General features: G+C 37.3%; 2 pseudogenes; both read left to right on the forward strand.

Moving 5' to 3' along the window:
* Positions 1-827: 827 nt before the first annotated feature.
* Positions 828-1806, forward strand: LOC116900877 (annotated as a pseudogene).
* A 1083-nt stretch (positions 1807-2889) lies between these two features.
* LOC116900878 lies at positions 2890-15038 on the forward strand (annotated as a pseudogene).
* The last annotated feature ends 602 nt before the right edge of the window (positions 15039-15640 follow it).

Below are 15640 nucleotides of genomic sequence, written 5' to 3' on the forward strand. Positions count from 1 at the left end.
TATTTTTGGGGATATATAAGCCACAGCCCATTTCCTTTATGCAACCAGAAACCAAAGACCTTTATAATGTACACCGCATAACTTTATATAAGACAGGAAACAGGGAATTAGAAGATTTTTTTTATTTCCCATTTTCAGATGAGTGAAAGCCAATTTGTAATCCAAAACAACTCAGGCACTAGCAATCTGCTGTGGCCAATTCTTTTTCAGTTTACTTTTAGTCTCCTGAAGATAGCTTAGGTCCCAATGTAAGAACAGTAGATAAGCTACGCACCATTGGAGACTGGTTAATGTTTTAAATAAATCAGTTTTCATTTTCAGGAAATGTGATGAACCCCCAAAGATGCCAGAATACTTCCTGTTTCTTTTCTGATAAGCTAGCTAAGGTTCACAATTAACGGAAGATGATGCATAGAGAAATGTTAATCTTCTTAAATACAATATTTATGAAATTACTGACTATGAAAGATCAGTGTGGCTGGTCATTTATTGATATATTTTTTCTACTATGCAGCATCTTGGTGAGCTTCTATTTTATTCATATATAGTTACTGAGTGGGAGAGACTTAGTCAATTTATAGGGAAAATCTATTACATAAACATTTAACTCAATGTGGATCCAATTTCTACCACAGAATTTTTTTTGCTACCTAAACACAGTGCCCCTTCTCTGAGCTAGTTCCTCACTCTATTTCATGTTCTTAATAAACTACTTGAAATGGTATTTTGATTTGCTTGTGCTTCAGCTGTCCCAACAGAAACAATCTACCATGACACAACACTGAAAACTTCTCTTAACACATTTAGATGAAGAACAGAGAAAAAAAATGGATAAAGGAAACTGTTCTTCATTGCCAGAATTCTTTCTCTTGGGAATTAGTACTAAGTATGATGTGAAAGTGGTTTTATTTGTGGTGTTTCTGCTTCTTTATCTCACTATTCTGCTGGAAAACATGGGAATAATCATATTGATCAGAATGGATTCTCAACTTCACACACCAATGTACTTCTTCCTCAGCCACCTCTCTTTCTCTGATCTCTGCTATTCCACTGCAGTTGGACCCAGGATGCTGGTAGACCTGGTAGCCAAGAAACATTCAATTCCCTTTATTGGCTGTTTTCTGCAGCTCTTGTTTGTCTATGTCTTTATAGATGTTGAATGCATGGTGCTGGCAGTGATGGCTTTTGATAGATACAAGGCCATCAGCAACCCACTTTTGTATGCTGTGGACATGTCCACCAAGGTGTGCTACCAGTTTTTAACTTTAATTTACATGGCAAGTGCTATAGATGGTTTGATGCATACAACATTGGCATTTAGTTTATGTTTTTGTGGCTCTACTGGAGATCAAATCATTTTTCTGGTGATTTACCACCACTATTCTCTTCCTTTCCTGCTCTGACTACCTAGCTCAAATGAGGCTGGTTGTAGTTTTGACTCACTTTTGGTTTCATTGAACTGAGCATCTATCTTCGAGTGTCTTAAGTCTCTTTGTTATTGTTACATCATCTCATCAGTCTTAAAACTCAGTTCTTCTGGGGTTTCAAGCTTTCTCCCCTGTGCTTTCCACCTGACTGCAGTTGGAATTTCTCTAGGGGACCATGTTTTCATGTATTTGACCAAGTTCTGCCTACCTCTAGACCAAGATAACATCAGTTCACTCTATTATCCCGGTTGATGAACCTCTGATTTATGCGTCCACGAAAAGGATGCAGAAGCCTGACGTTCCAGAAATAAAATATTTAATAGGAAAACGCTACTTCATTACCAATCTGGTCTCTATTGATATGGCATATAGTAAATAAAGAGTCAACAAAAAACGGTCACACTGATTTGTTACTAAATTAAATATATACACTAAAACATAAAAATAAGAAAATGTTTTGAATACCTTATATATCAAATTACATATTTATTCTAAGTAGGAATGGTATCAGATTAGAACAAATTAAAGAAATACTAGAAGAGAATTTATGGGTTTCAAAATTCTTCCTGAAGTATCTATTAATCTGTATATTACTGCTGTTAGTTTCTGCTTTATGTAGAGGCCAAAAAATCTAAAGGTAAGTAGTTTCTTACCTTCCTTCTTGCTGACTTTCCACAAAGACCCCTGTAGAGTATATTTAGCAGTACAGATATATCCTTGAAACCTGACCCCTCAAAATTTTATTTTTGATTGGTCAAGTTTTTTCAAATGATAACTATCTATCAGATTGAAGTCGAGAATTCATGTTTTGCTTTGAGATTGAAGTTCTATAAATTTCAGAAGCCAACCCCAATAACAAGTCCTCACCAAATATGACTGACTGAACAGGGAGCTGAAATCAAGGAAAAACAGGCAAGCTTTGAATGATCAGAAAGCCCACAAGCGGACGGTCCTATACAAAGAACTTGATAGGGTAGTAGGAGAAATATTGTCCTTCAGTAATATTTGAGAGAGGGAAAGATTTTCCAGGAAGAAAAAACACCACCTGGCTCTCAACACCAAAAAATGGTGAATGAATAATATCGAATAGATACAACAATACTGATTGATAGGTTGTGCTATAGTGCTGTTATATATACAATTAATAAAAAATGAGAAATCATTAAAATTTTTAAACAATTTTAAATATTTTAACATTATATCCTGACTGGGATTCTTATCATTCCTTTATTTCCCTGCCATGACGAGTATTATCTCTCTCCTTGTCTTAATTCTTGAATTAAAATAGGACTAGTAGGACTAGTTGCGATTCTATCAAGATTCGAAATTTGAATTCATATTTTTTCTGTTTTCTACATATCTTCCATGGGCTGAGATACATACAGAACAATTGAAAGTGGTGGTCATCCATGTTTCTCTTAGTCTCCATGAAGCCGATGAACTTTCTTTGCTTTCAAAGTTAATGGAATTATTCTCATTGACAGAATTTCTCCTTTTGTGAATTACCAATATCTCTGGGGTAAAAGTGCTATTATTCAATATGTTTCTAGTTATTTATCTCACTAATATGTTGACAAATGTTGGAATGATCATTTTAATCAGAATGTATCCCCAGCTTCACACACCAATGTACTTTTTTCCCAGCCACCTCTCTCTCTCTCTCTCTCTTTTTTTTGATCTTGCTATTCACTTTACGATCCCATATGATTGAGAATTTCTGTCCAAGAGTGAGGTATATTCTTTCTTGCCTGGGTTATGTGTTCTTATTTTCTGTATATTTACAGATTTTGCCATGTGCCTCTTAAGCAGCGGATATGGTATTTGATCAATATAAGGCCATTAGTAACCCCTAATGTGTAGAGCATGTTCAGAAAGTGTGCTTCCACCATTGGACTGGTGTTACTCTGTGGCACGTTTAGCAAAATGTTTTCGATACAATGGACAATATTCCACCAGTTTCTGGGTCCAATGAGATTAATCATTTTCCAGATATCTTCCAGTATAGTACTATCTGTTCGACACAAAGGTCAGTTTGTTAATACATGCATCATTTTGTTTCATTGAACTGAGCACCATCTACGAGCAAGCTATTTCCCTATTGCGCCATATCATCTCATCAGTCTTAAGACTGGAGGAGAAAGGCTTTTTCACTGTACATCACACTTGACTGCAATTTCTAATTCTTTTTCAAAAGAACCATGTGCTCCTTCAGTGTATTCGTCAAGTTCTTCCTCACTCCTAGATCAAGATAGCGACTTTTTACATTCTGTAACTCTCTATGTTGAACCTCTGATTTATAGTTTGAGGAATAAAGATGTGAAAGACGTAATTCCAAAAGAAATAAAAGAAGCAAAAATGTATGTAAAATAATTTCGGTATTGGCATGATATATTTCACTTTTCACTGACTTTTCGAATATCATCTGCACATGTATATGACTCTTAGTCTTGCATTTTTGTGGAACCCCTAAATGGAAGAAAATATTCTTTCGACTCCTTTCTTCCCTTTGGTTCCTACTCTTTTTTCTTATACTGCTTGCCTTTCAGCCTGGATACAAGCGAGGGCTTTTTCTTCGTTATTGAATTATTTTATCCTATTGGCTGTTGTTCATTAAGGTTTGTACTTTTTCTGAAGAGGAAACAGATGTGAGGATCTGGGGGATGAACATTTTGAAGAGTCAGAGAGTGGAATGAGAGGGTAAAATTATGGTGACGTGCTTATAAATGTTCCCCAGATGCCTTTCAGTTAGAATCGCCTTGAACAAGCTACTTGTTCAATTGAGACCTCACAGCCACTCACAGAAATTATTTAGAGGAGATTTACTTATATTTACACGAATAAAAACACATGGTAGAGAGGAGAGGAGAGAGGAGAGAGGAGAGAGAGAGGAAATAGATTTTGTCTGGTAAGATGCAATAACACTTCCTCCAGTAGTGAGCACACTAGGAAACAAAGAGAAATTTAGTCTGAATGGGCCTAGACCAGTGGGGACCTGATTGAAACGTCTTACAGTTCTGGAGAGAGAGGAATCACAGACCACCCACAGCAGAAAGACAAGTAATTAAGGCACGATGGGTTTATAACAATAGTCAAATTTGATCCAGCAATTCTTCGTGTCTGGAGAAATGAAGAAGAAATGAGAAGAACCCCAGGTGTAGCTGGTACCAGTGACAGGCCCAAAGGGGATCACAAGGAGGACTGGGGTCTGACACTCATTACTTGAGGCTAAGGGGTCATTCACAAAAAGAGACCTATCAGGACTGCCTCCAAAAACCCAATGTTGAGTTAGATATAAAAAATACAACAAATAATCAGAAGTTTGACCTCTATGCTTCGGAATTTAGGGAAAAAGTCACCTAGGAGGGCAACTAGTAGGGAGGACCAGCCTCTAATCAATTCGGACACCTGCAAGATCTCTAGATCACCAACCAGGTAAATAGACCAGTCAAGGAGTGTCTCCAACACACATATGTAGTACTTAGTCTGGGTATGTTTTGTTGTATAAATGAAGCAAACCAAACAGATTGGGAAAAGATCTTTACTTAACTCAAACTGATAGAGGCTTATATCCAAAAAATTGGTTAAAAAGAACTCAAGAAGTTAGACCGGAGGACAACAACCCGTTAAAAAAAAAATGATGTTCAGGAGCTGGGAACAAAGAATTAAGAAGCTAGTGAAATGAATGGCTGAGAAAATACCCAGCTGAAAATGTTCAACATCTTTTAATACAAGAGAAATAAATAAAATTATGAATACAGATCAAAATCTAGTGACAGTAATGTTGGCGGATGGAAGAAAGAGGAACACTTTCCATTACAGGGACGTGGTGACTAAAATCATTCTGAAATTAGTCTGGAGGTTCCTTGAAATTTGTACATTGAACTACCTGAGGACCTGAAGAGTACCTCTTTGGGTATATACCCAGCATGCCCCAACATATAAAAAAGACATGTGTTCCACCATGTTCATCGAGCTCTTGTTTATAATAGTCAGAAGGAAAGAACCCAGGTGCCCCTTCAATGAGAGGAATAGATGCAGAAAATGTATCTACAATGTAATATTACTCTGTAAGTTATCAAAAGAAGACTACGGGAAATTATTGGCAAATGGAGGAACTCAGAGCCATCTGAGTGAGGTAACCCAATCAGAAAACACATGGTATGGACTATTGACAAGTGCTTGGCAAGCCCCAAATGTTTGAATTACTTAGATGCAACAGAACATGAACTCAAAAAGAAGGATAACCAAAAATGGAATGTTTCTACCTCTTCTTGGGTGCGGGGAACAGAATACTTGCAGGGGAATGTATGGAGGAAAAGATTAAAAAACAGAGGGCAGAAGGAATTATATCTAGCCTGCCCTCATGTGCCCATACATATACAGCTACCCTATTAGATAAGATGGATGAAGTAAAGAAACAGTAGGATTGATTAGGAACTGGCTGTGGATCTCCGAGACACAGCAGAAAACAGCAATGAGACAGGTAGTCGCCAGCAACCAACCACTGAACTGAGAATGGGACCCCCATTGAAGGAATCAGAAAAGGACTGAAGAGTTTAAGGCTCAATTCATAGAACAATAATGCCAACCAACCAGAGTTTCAGGAACTAAGCTGATCAAAGACTATACATGGACTGACCCCTGGATTCACATCACAGGGTAAAGTGAAATGAACAGTCATAAGAGCACCAGTGGAAGGGGGGAAGCCTTGGTCCTGTTGCAGACTGAACCCCAGGCGGAACGCGGGATTGAGCTGGGGGGGGAGGAAAGTACTTGGGGGGGAGGTGAGGGATCACCCATGTACAAAAAAGGGAGGGGTTAGGGATGTTGGCCCGGAAACCAGAAAAGGAATAACATTGAAATGTAAATATAAAATACCAAGTTAATAAAGAGGAAAACAATTAACTATAGATCGGTGAAAAGGAATTAAATGATTATATATAAAGTAGGTTACAGTAGTTAAAATACTGACTTCAATGACATGCCAAACTTCAAAAAATAACTTAGTTATGATTTTTAACTTTCAGTTAACCAGTGGAACTATGACATGGGATGAATGTTTAGCCAGAAAACCTAAAGAATATGCATGTAAACATTCACTGTTGGAAATTTCTTATTCAATTTATATCGAATTTAGTAAACTTGTGAGGAAAACATTTTATCATGCATCATCCTGTGTTTAAAAGAGGCTTTGGCAAGAAGACAAGTCACAACTTTGAGCTTTGGAGGAGAACTTCAATAGAAAAGTTAAGATTTTAGCTATCTCTCTTTTGAACAAAATTCCTGAAGAGAGAGCAGAGGAAAGTAAAGTAGGTTTCTTAATCATAGTACAGAATAGGTTTTTTTTCTTTTAATAACAAGGCATGCTTAGTCTTATTACTATCACCCCATAAAGCTTTCAAGTCCAAGTGGACCAAGGACCCCACATCAAAACCAGACACTACTTTAAAACTAATAGGAAGAAAAAGCTAGGAAAGCATCTTGAAACACATGGGCACTGGAGAAAATTTCCAGAACAAAACACCAACGATGAGTGTTTAAGATCAAGAATCGATGTAACAGGACCTCGTAAAAGCTCCTGTATACAAAAGTATCAGACGACATTGAAATAGGACAAACGCAAAACCAGCAAGATTGGGAAAGATTCACCAATCCCACATGAACAGAGCAGAGGGCTCTTTGATATCCAAAACATGGCCAAAGAACCTACAAAAGTGAGACCCAGGGAGACAACAACCCTATGTACATGGGGTCCAGAGCTCAAACAAAAGAAATTCATAGCTGAGGAATGCGAATGGCTGAGAGCACCCAAAGAAATGTTCCAACATCTTTGAGCTTTCACAAAGGAAACAAAATCAAAACAACCTTGAGACTTTCACCCTCACACCAGTGAGAATGGCTAAGATCAAATCTCAGATGACAGCAAATGCTGATGCAAGGACGGAGAGAGAGGAACACTCCTCCACTGTTGTGGGACTGCAGACTGGTAACCAACCTCATTCTGGAAATTCAGTTCGGGAGTAAGTTCCTCGATTGGACATTGAACTTTACCTTGAGGATCCAGTTATAGCTCTCCTCTTGGGCATATACAAAAAGATGCCCCAATATATAATAAAGACACATGCTCCACTATGTTCATAGCAGCCTTATTTATAATAGCTAGAAGCTGGAAAAGAACTCCAGGATGTGCCTTCAACAGGAATGGATATAGAAATGTGGCATCTACACAATAATATTATCAGAAGAACAAAACAATGACTCATAGAAATTCATTACAAAGGGAGGGAACTGAAAATTATCATCCCGGAGTGGAAGAATTTAACTGTTGCAACACATGTAGGCGTAATCACGAAAAGTACATAGCCCAAATGCTTTACAGAATTACCTCGGGATTTCTGGCTGAGAAACAAGGAAACCCCAAGTAGGCGAGCAAACCAAAAAGTAAAATGTTTCACCCTTCTTTTTAAAAGGGGAATAAGAATACCTTGTAGGGAATAGAAGAATTGAATAGAAGTGCAGGCTGGAAACACCCATCTCACAGCTTTCTCACCCCATGCGCCCATACACAAGGCTGGTGCCACCCAATTAGAGCAGATGGATGAAGTAAAAGAAGTGCAGGCTGACAGGAACCGGATGTAGATCGAGAGACACAGCAAGAATGAGGAAGTAAACAGTATAGAAGGAATGGCAGCCGAAAACCACTGAGGTGAGAAGAAGACCCCTACTGAAGGAATTAGAAAGGACTGGAGAGTTTGAAGGGCCGAGACCCCACATGAATGTAAATTAGTCGCCAACTCAACCAGAGTCGGTACCAAGCTTACCATCAAAGACTACATGGACTGACGCTGGTACCTTTTAAACCTCGGTAGGGTAGCAAATGACTGAAGTCTAGCAAGAGCACCAGTGGAAGGGAAAGTCCTGGTCCGCAAGACTGAATAGTAAACGTGATTGCTGGGGGGAGGCAGGTTGGGGAAGATAGAGAGAACACCTATAGAAGGGAGGGGAGGAATGAAGGATGTTGCCTGAAACCGAAGGGAACAATCGAAACAAATAAGAAATACTCGTTAATTAAGATGGAAAAATGCTTTCTTCTACAACTTGCTTAGAATTCTCTTTTAGGATTTAAAGGACAGAAGCCTTTGTTTCTTTTATGCAGAAGATTATTTTTTCACCTAGAATGAGTGAATTCTTCTGATCTTGTGTTTGGTTCAAATGTAAGTATGGGTTTAGTGTATAAGGGCGTAATTATAAAAATGTGCAAGTTTTATCCTAACTATATATTAGCAAGGAATATAAATATGTTGTATAACTATATACAGTTTGCTGTGAGTTTTATTTTATATTTGCTTTTGCAAAAAGTTTTCGTTCTAGGATCATTAGTTTCTTCCTCCCTAGTTCACAAAGTTTATTGCTCCAAAGAATAGAAAAAATTTTCCCTTTGGTGGGGAAGTGAGCCATTCTGAGCTATAGAAACAAAGATGGGAGTAGGGCGCAGTCCCAAGACAGCTGGACCAAAGTGACCTGTGATTGCACCTGACTTCTGCTGGCTGATCGGAAAACCAGCCACTATTCATTAGAGAGCTAAGAGGCACACCAGACGTAAGATCAGGCCATGTGACCTGGAGCCGTAGAACTGAGATGCAGTCTGACGGAAGAGAGTAGGAGGATATAGTGAGTGTGTCAGTCTCGGGGAGTAAGAAGAAAAGAAAAGAGCGATTGCTGCTTGCATGCAGAAAGAAAGGTTCCTGAATAAACTGCTGAGAAGAATGTTGTAAGCTGTCGCTTTTTCTTTCATGGTTTGAAACAGAAGTCACATCCCTAATCTGCACCTCTTAGTATCTTTCTGCTTTCTCCTTTTTTTCTAGAGAGCTTACAGGCAATTTTATTTTTATTGCACTTGGCTGTATTTGATATTTACAAATGTTGTCCCCTTCCCTTGGTATCCCTTCCAGCGAAACCCTCCCCCATATTGTTTCTTTTTTACAACTGAAATAAATGTTATAATCACCTTTTCAAAATGACGATTTTCCTGTTACTGGTACTAAAGCAGGTTGAAAAGTTGCAGTTACTGCTGAGATAGAAAAAGGCCACATTATTTAATCTCTCCCCCAACTCCCACCCTTACATCCCCCAATCCTTACCCCATTCCCCCACTCCTGGCCCCTAAACTGTTTAAGCCCTCACCTTTCTACCCTCAGAAAGAGCAAGAAAGTTTTTAGAACCTTTCAGAAGCTATCATCAACATTTCAATACAGTTGGAGAGCCACTTCCAGAGACTTTCAGTCTTTAAAGCCACACCAGAGTCTTACTATGTGCCATATCTCTACACTCTCCAGGCCAAGAAACTTCTGGAACTAAGTGGCAAAGCAAGAAGTTTATGTTAGAAAAATTCCCAGTCTCCAACTTCTATGGACTAAGGCCGACAACCTAGAAGATTTACTTGCTCTAAACAGTCATTTTACTGAAGGATGAATCTATCAATGGATTTAACAGTTGGAAAAAACAAGGCCTCCATTACCTGTGTGCTCTGGAAGCACTACCACCCACTCTTCTAGAATTGTCCTTCCTAATATTCTACATCCCTCAATTTTAATGGTTTCAATCAAGATCAAATGTCCTATGAGGTGATTCTCCAAAAGGACTTTACTCAACACTAAGGAATTTCCAAGGTGTCACACTAAGATGTTTTCTACCTTCAAATTAGATGTGTAGCATTCTATTTATTTCCCTCAAATAAATAAAGACTAAATGTTATCATAAGAACATTGTTGCTCCCACATATCATTTAGGATTTTATAAAAATTTTTGAAAACTTGTACAGATAGCTAAACTTATTCATAGCAGTAGTGATTTATTTTTGTAAAAACAATCAGTTTTGAATTTTTAGTAAAGTACACATTCACTACATGAATAGATAGAAACTTGTGTATCTTAAAATTATTAAAAATAAATGGAATCTCTATATTATACCCATTCTTCCTAAGTCTCTGGTATATCATGAAAAAAGATAGAAGATTATAGGGAATTTAGGGATATATATTGACAAATAATATTGTGATATAAAATTTAAAAATTAAGTGGATTAAATGTCAGTGAAATGGTATCAGAGAAGGAATACACCAATTTGTAAGAACATTACAAAAAGAAGAATTTAAATAGTTGAAATGATTTTAAATTTTAGACTACTACTAAAGCAGAAAAGAGATCAAAAAATTATTGATATAAAAATGTAAAATGGGTTATTTTCTGTACAATTTGTGAATTATTTGTGTTAAGACTTCAGTTTAGGTTTCTGGCTTCTTTTGGACAAAGACGTAGAACTCTTAGCTCCTCCTGTTCCATGTCTTCTTGGATCCTGCCATGCTCCCACCTTGTTGATAATGGACCAAACCTCTGAATCTGTGAACCAGACATAACAATGTTATTCCTTATAAACGTATTGGTCATGGTGTTCACAGCAACAGAAACTTAATCTAAGAGCAGGAAGCTGATACCAGAGGACTGGGGTATTTCGAGTAGACCTGACCATGTTTTGGGAGAAGAATTAAGGATTTGGGGATACTTGACTTGGAAAGAAGGCAGGGTGTTTTAAATAGGGACTTTATTGGCATATCCTAGGAATATAAGACTTTGTTACTGAGAGTGATGAAACTGCTGGACTAGTGTAAGAGGGTTTTAGTAAAGAAATTTCCTTTGGTATGTGGGTCAGGAGAATGTTTTAGTGGTATTTTGGGGAAATGGTCAAGCTTTTTGCCATTGTCCAAAGAGTGTACCTGAGGTTAATGGAAAGAGGACGGATTAATTGCTTGAAAAGGAAGTCTCAAAATAGTCTACAATTCTTGCTGAAGTATTTAAACTTCACTTATAAGGAGTGTTTTAGTGAAAGGAGCAAGTTGAAAAGGAAAAAAACAGCAAAACAGAGAGATGTAAGTATAAAGAACACCAGGAAGTAAAATGGTGCTGAATCCAGGTTCAAGGATGAAATTGAATTGAGGAGAATGATTCCAAAGGAATCACAGTTGATATCCAATTAGTGCAAACTTTAACCAGAGGCAAAAGGAAGCAAGATCTCTGAGTTGCAGGTTAACCACAGAGGATCCGAGCTGGTGTCAAGTATTGGTAGAGGAAGGAGTTAGAAAAAGGAATCATGGGTAATAATGAAATAGAATTGGAATAGGCATGCCCTGAAGTTTCTAAAGTAGATCTCATCAGTTTCCCAGCCATGTGTCCCTGTTTATATTCAGGGAAGAGACTCACTGGGGACCATTGGGAAAAATTATTAGACTAATAGAGTTGACAAAAATTAGGTGGTGGATAAGAACCAGCATCACTGAGGTGAAATCTTCTGGGAAGTGTGTTTCTGAGGCACAAAAATCATGTGTTCTGAGATAGCAAAAATTTGTTGCAGCTATACTCAGTAAATGTAACCTAAATGGTACTATTTGAAGGCAAGGAAGATTTAATGGTATTGAATGGTGCCGAGGATTTGGGACTGTGGAGAGCTGTGAAGGTCAGTTGAGAAAGTATATCTTTAGTTGTAGTTGAGACAACCAGACCGAAGGGTCATACAAAATGGATTCAAGGTCATACAGAAGGAATGGTGAGATCAGTTGGGCCTAGTTGTACGGAAGACCACCAGTGTATTGGGAGATGGTACCAAGGGATGAGACTGCTCAAGAACAAATACAAGAAAAAGAACAACCTGAAGGTGCAGGTTAGAGGCCTAGCCAGAAAAGCTGGTGATCTTTTAGCTAGACGTGTGGATCCGGTGATCTCGGAAACAAGATGTAACACTGGTTGCCTTGACAATTCCAAAGAGACATCGATCGGTAGTCCCAGATTCACAAGTGAGGAAGCACAGGGAGGAACTATCTCAGAGAAAGAAGCTAAGTCAAGTGGTGCCTAACAAAGATGGAAAAAGGAGTTAAAAGATCTCGAAGATCACTTTGGACATCAGACACGGAGACATGATTTCCGAGCCAGTTCAGGCCGGAGCCCGTCTTAATTTCAGATCAGTTAAGGATTGACGGATCCAAGAACTTGAATTTAAATGGACACTGAAATGGAGGATCACAACCAGGATCAAGATGATCAAATGTAATTTTTTATTGGATGCCAGACACCAGGTAAGGGTCCCATAAATCATGTTTGAACAAGCTGGAGTAGGAACTATTTGCTCTGGTCATGCTATAGTTGGTACTGGCTGAAGGTGTGGACATCAAGCTGGAGTGCTTCCACCGTGGGGGTGGGCTTCTGGGAGTCCCCTCCTAACTGCTTGATATGTTTGTAAAATTCTTGGACTCACCAAGTAGTAAGAGAACTTGTACCTCTGCAGCATACCTGTCATTCCTGATATGCTCAAATTCCTTGGATGTATCAGAATGACCAACCCTCGATCTCCGTAAATCAGTCCCAATTAAATGTTGTCTTAAAACGTAAAAAAAATTGTAAAATTGAAGATGACGTTTAAGAAAATGATGTAAGAATTGGAGGATGGCACTTTGAAGTGAGTGACATCACTGATAGACAGAATTACTTTGATTCAGTTTCTAATGAAGTCCTGGAAGTCAAAAGTGTTGAAATTACCTAACAAGAGTCAAGAAGATGCTTAGTTAAACATTCCTAGAAAATAGTGGTAGGAACCTAATTAAATACTGAATTAGAATAAAGCAAAATAGTAAGGTTTGAGTCAAGAGAATTGTATATCCCAAAAGTAAACGCTGAAAATAAATGATTATTTTGTTTGTTTCATATCACAAGAAAAAAGACCTACCTGAACTCAGGTAGGCTATAGAGGCCGTCGGTAAAAGCAGAAGGAAAAGCAACATTGTAATTTCTTTGGAACATGACCTACACTGAAGAATAGGTAAATACATGGCTTAACTATTTCAGAAGTATATGTAACTTCTAGACTAGAGGCATATTTTGTTAAATATTTAGGAATTTGAGTACATTAATTTGCTATATAAAATTTGGTAAAGTTACAATTGTTTAAATTATATGGGGTTTCTGGCCATTAATATATATTTCTTTTGCATTTCAATAAATTAAGGGCAGTTTCCTATTTAAATTCATTCACCCATGATGTGGTATGTTGCAATTTCTTTTGCATTTCATTTAAAAGGTAATAAAACTTCAACCTTATTTAATATAATATAAACCATCTAGATTCTATATAATATCAACCATTATTTTGGGTTTATAAACCAAAATTTTGCTTTCTTTCATGCAACCAGAAAGAAAGTCAACACTCTTATGATTCAAAGATACAATTTTCATGTTAAGACAGAATCAAGAAGATTTGAAACCCAGGATTTTTTTTTCTGTTCCCATTTCCAGAGAAAACAGAAAGTCAATTTGGGAAGAAAAAGGGTGCTTGCAGTCTCTTGAGCCCACCCTTTTTTACAGTTCATATTTTTTTTTTGTTTCTAAAGATAGTTGAACGGTAAGGAAATAAATAGAAGCATATACACCATTAAACAGTGGTCCAATTTTAAATAACTAGTTTTCTATTTTTGCCAAATGTTATGAACCTAACTACTAGAATAATTTCGTTTTTTAAACTGATAAAGTTTTATATATGTCTACAATTAATCAAAATTATAATATAGCAAACAAAGTTACTGCTCCGGTCCGATAACCTGATTTGCTATCAAGAGAGAATGCTGCATGGATCACGTCAGTTAATTCCATGGTATTTTTCATAATACTGAACCCGAACAAATTCTCATTTCATTCAAAAATATTTACTAATACTGAGAGGTAGTGACTGGAATTAAAGAGATAATACTTATATTTTATATAAGTCGAAGGAAGACTAAATTCTCACTAGCAGAATTCTTCCTATGGATAGGAAACGCCTCTTTGTCCCAAGGCCAAGCCTCATTATAATCTATGTATTTAACAACTGCTAACATTGGTAGACCATGTTTACGGAGGTTTCACCATCGGTACAAAAGACAGCCTACCCTAAAAAATTTAAATACTGACAATCCTCTAAACCCATTTAGACCAAGAAAAAAAGAAAATGATAAAGAGACTGTTCTTCATTGTTGTGAATTTTTCTCTGAAATTATCAAAACTCATGACATGAAAATAGTTTTATCTATGGTATTTTCAATTATCTCTATTCTGCTGGAAATATAGGAATGACTTATTGATCAGAATGTGGATTCTAAATTTACACACCAATGTACTTCTTCTCAGCCACCCTTTCTCTGATCTCTGCTATCTTAATTGCTGTTGACCCAGGATGTGCTGGACCTGGTAGCCAAGAAACATTCAATTCCCTTTATTGGCTGTTTTCTGCAGCTCTTGTTTGTCTGTGTCTTCATAGATGTTGAATGCATGCTGCTGGCAGTGATGGCTTTTGATAGATACAAGGCCATCAGCAACCCACTTTTGTATGCTGTGGACATGTCCACCAAGGTGTGCTACCAGTTTTTAACTTTAATTTACATGGCAAGTGCTGCAGATGGTTTGATACATACAACATTGGCATTTAGTTTATGTTTTTGTGGCTCTACTGAGATCAATCATTTTTTCTGTGATTTACCACCACTATACCTCCTTTCCTGCTCTGACACACAAACAAATGAGTTGGTTAGATGATTTTTTTGCTTCATTGAACCTTCGGAGCACCTCATCTCGTGGAGTTATGTCTTTGGTTCTATTGTTTATTTATCTCGTTTCAGTCTTAAAGATTCAGTTCTTCTGGGGACGTCAAAGCTTTTCTCTACCTGTGCTTCTACCTGACTGTAGTTAGATTTCAGGGACCACACTCTTTGCGGGGCTTCCCCAGACCAAGTTCTGCCTACTTCTAGACCCTTCGGGAAGATAAAATGATACTTCGCTTTTTACCTCATTATCCCATGATGAACCTCTTATTTATATGGAGCCCAAAGGAACAAGGATGTATGGTTTTGATTAGACTCCAGATAGTAGTTTTAATATGTAAAATGTTTAGTTATCAACAAGCAGTATAGCACGTAGTAGTAAAGATTAGCTTCAGTGTTCGAAATTGATTGTTACTAAATTAATATAGTTCAAAATGTAAACAAGAGACCATTTTAGAATCTTTATATCAAATTATCTTTTCATTGTAAATTAGCTGGCATCAGAGCAGAACAAAATACAGAAATTACTATAAAATATAATTCATGGGTTCTCGCAACACTTTCTTAAAGTATTTATTAATCTTTGTAAGTAGATTT

This window comes from Rattus rattus, chromosome 5, assembly GCF_011064425.1.
Source record: "Rattus rattus isolate New Zealand chromosome 5, Rrattus_CSIRO_v1, whole genome shotgun sequence".
NCBI classification, from domain to species: Eukaryota; Metazoa; Chordata; class Mammalia; order Rodentia; family Muridae; genus Rattus; species Rattus rattus.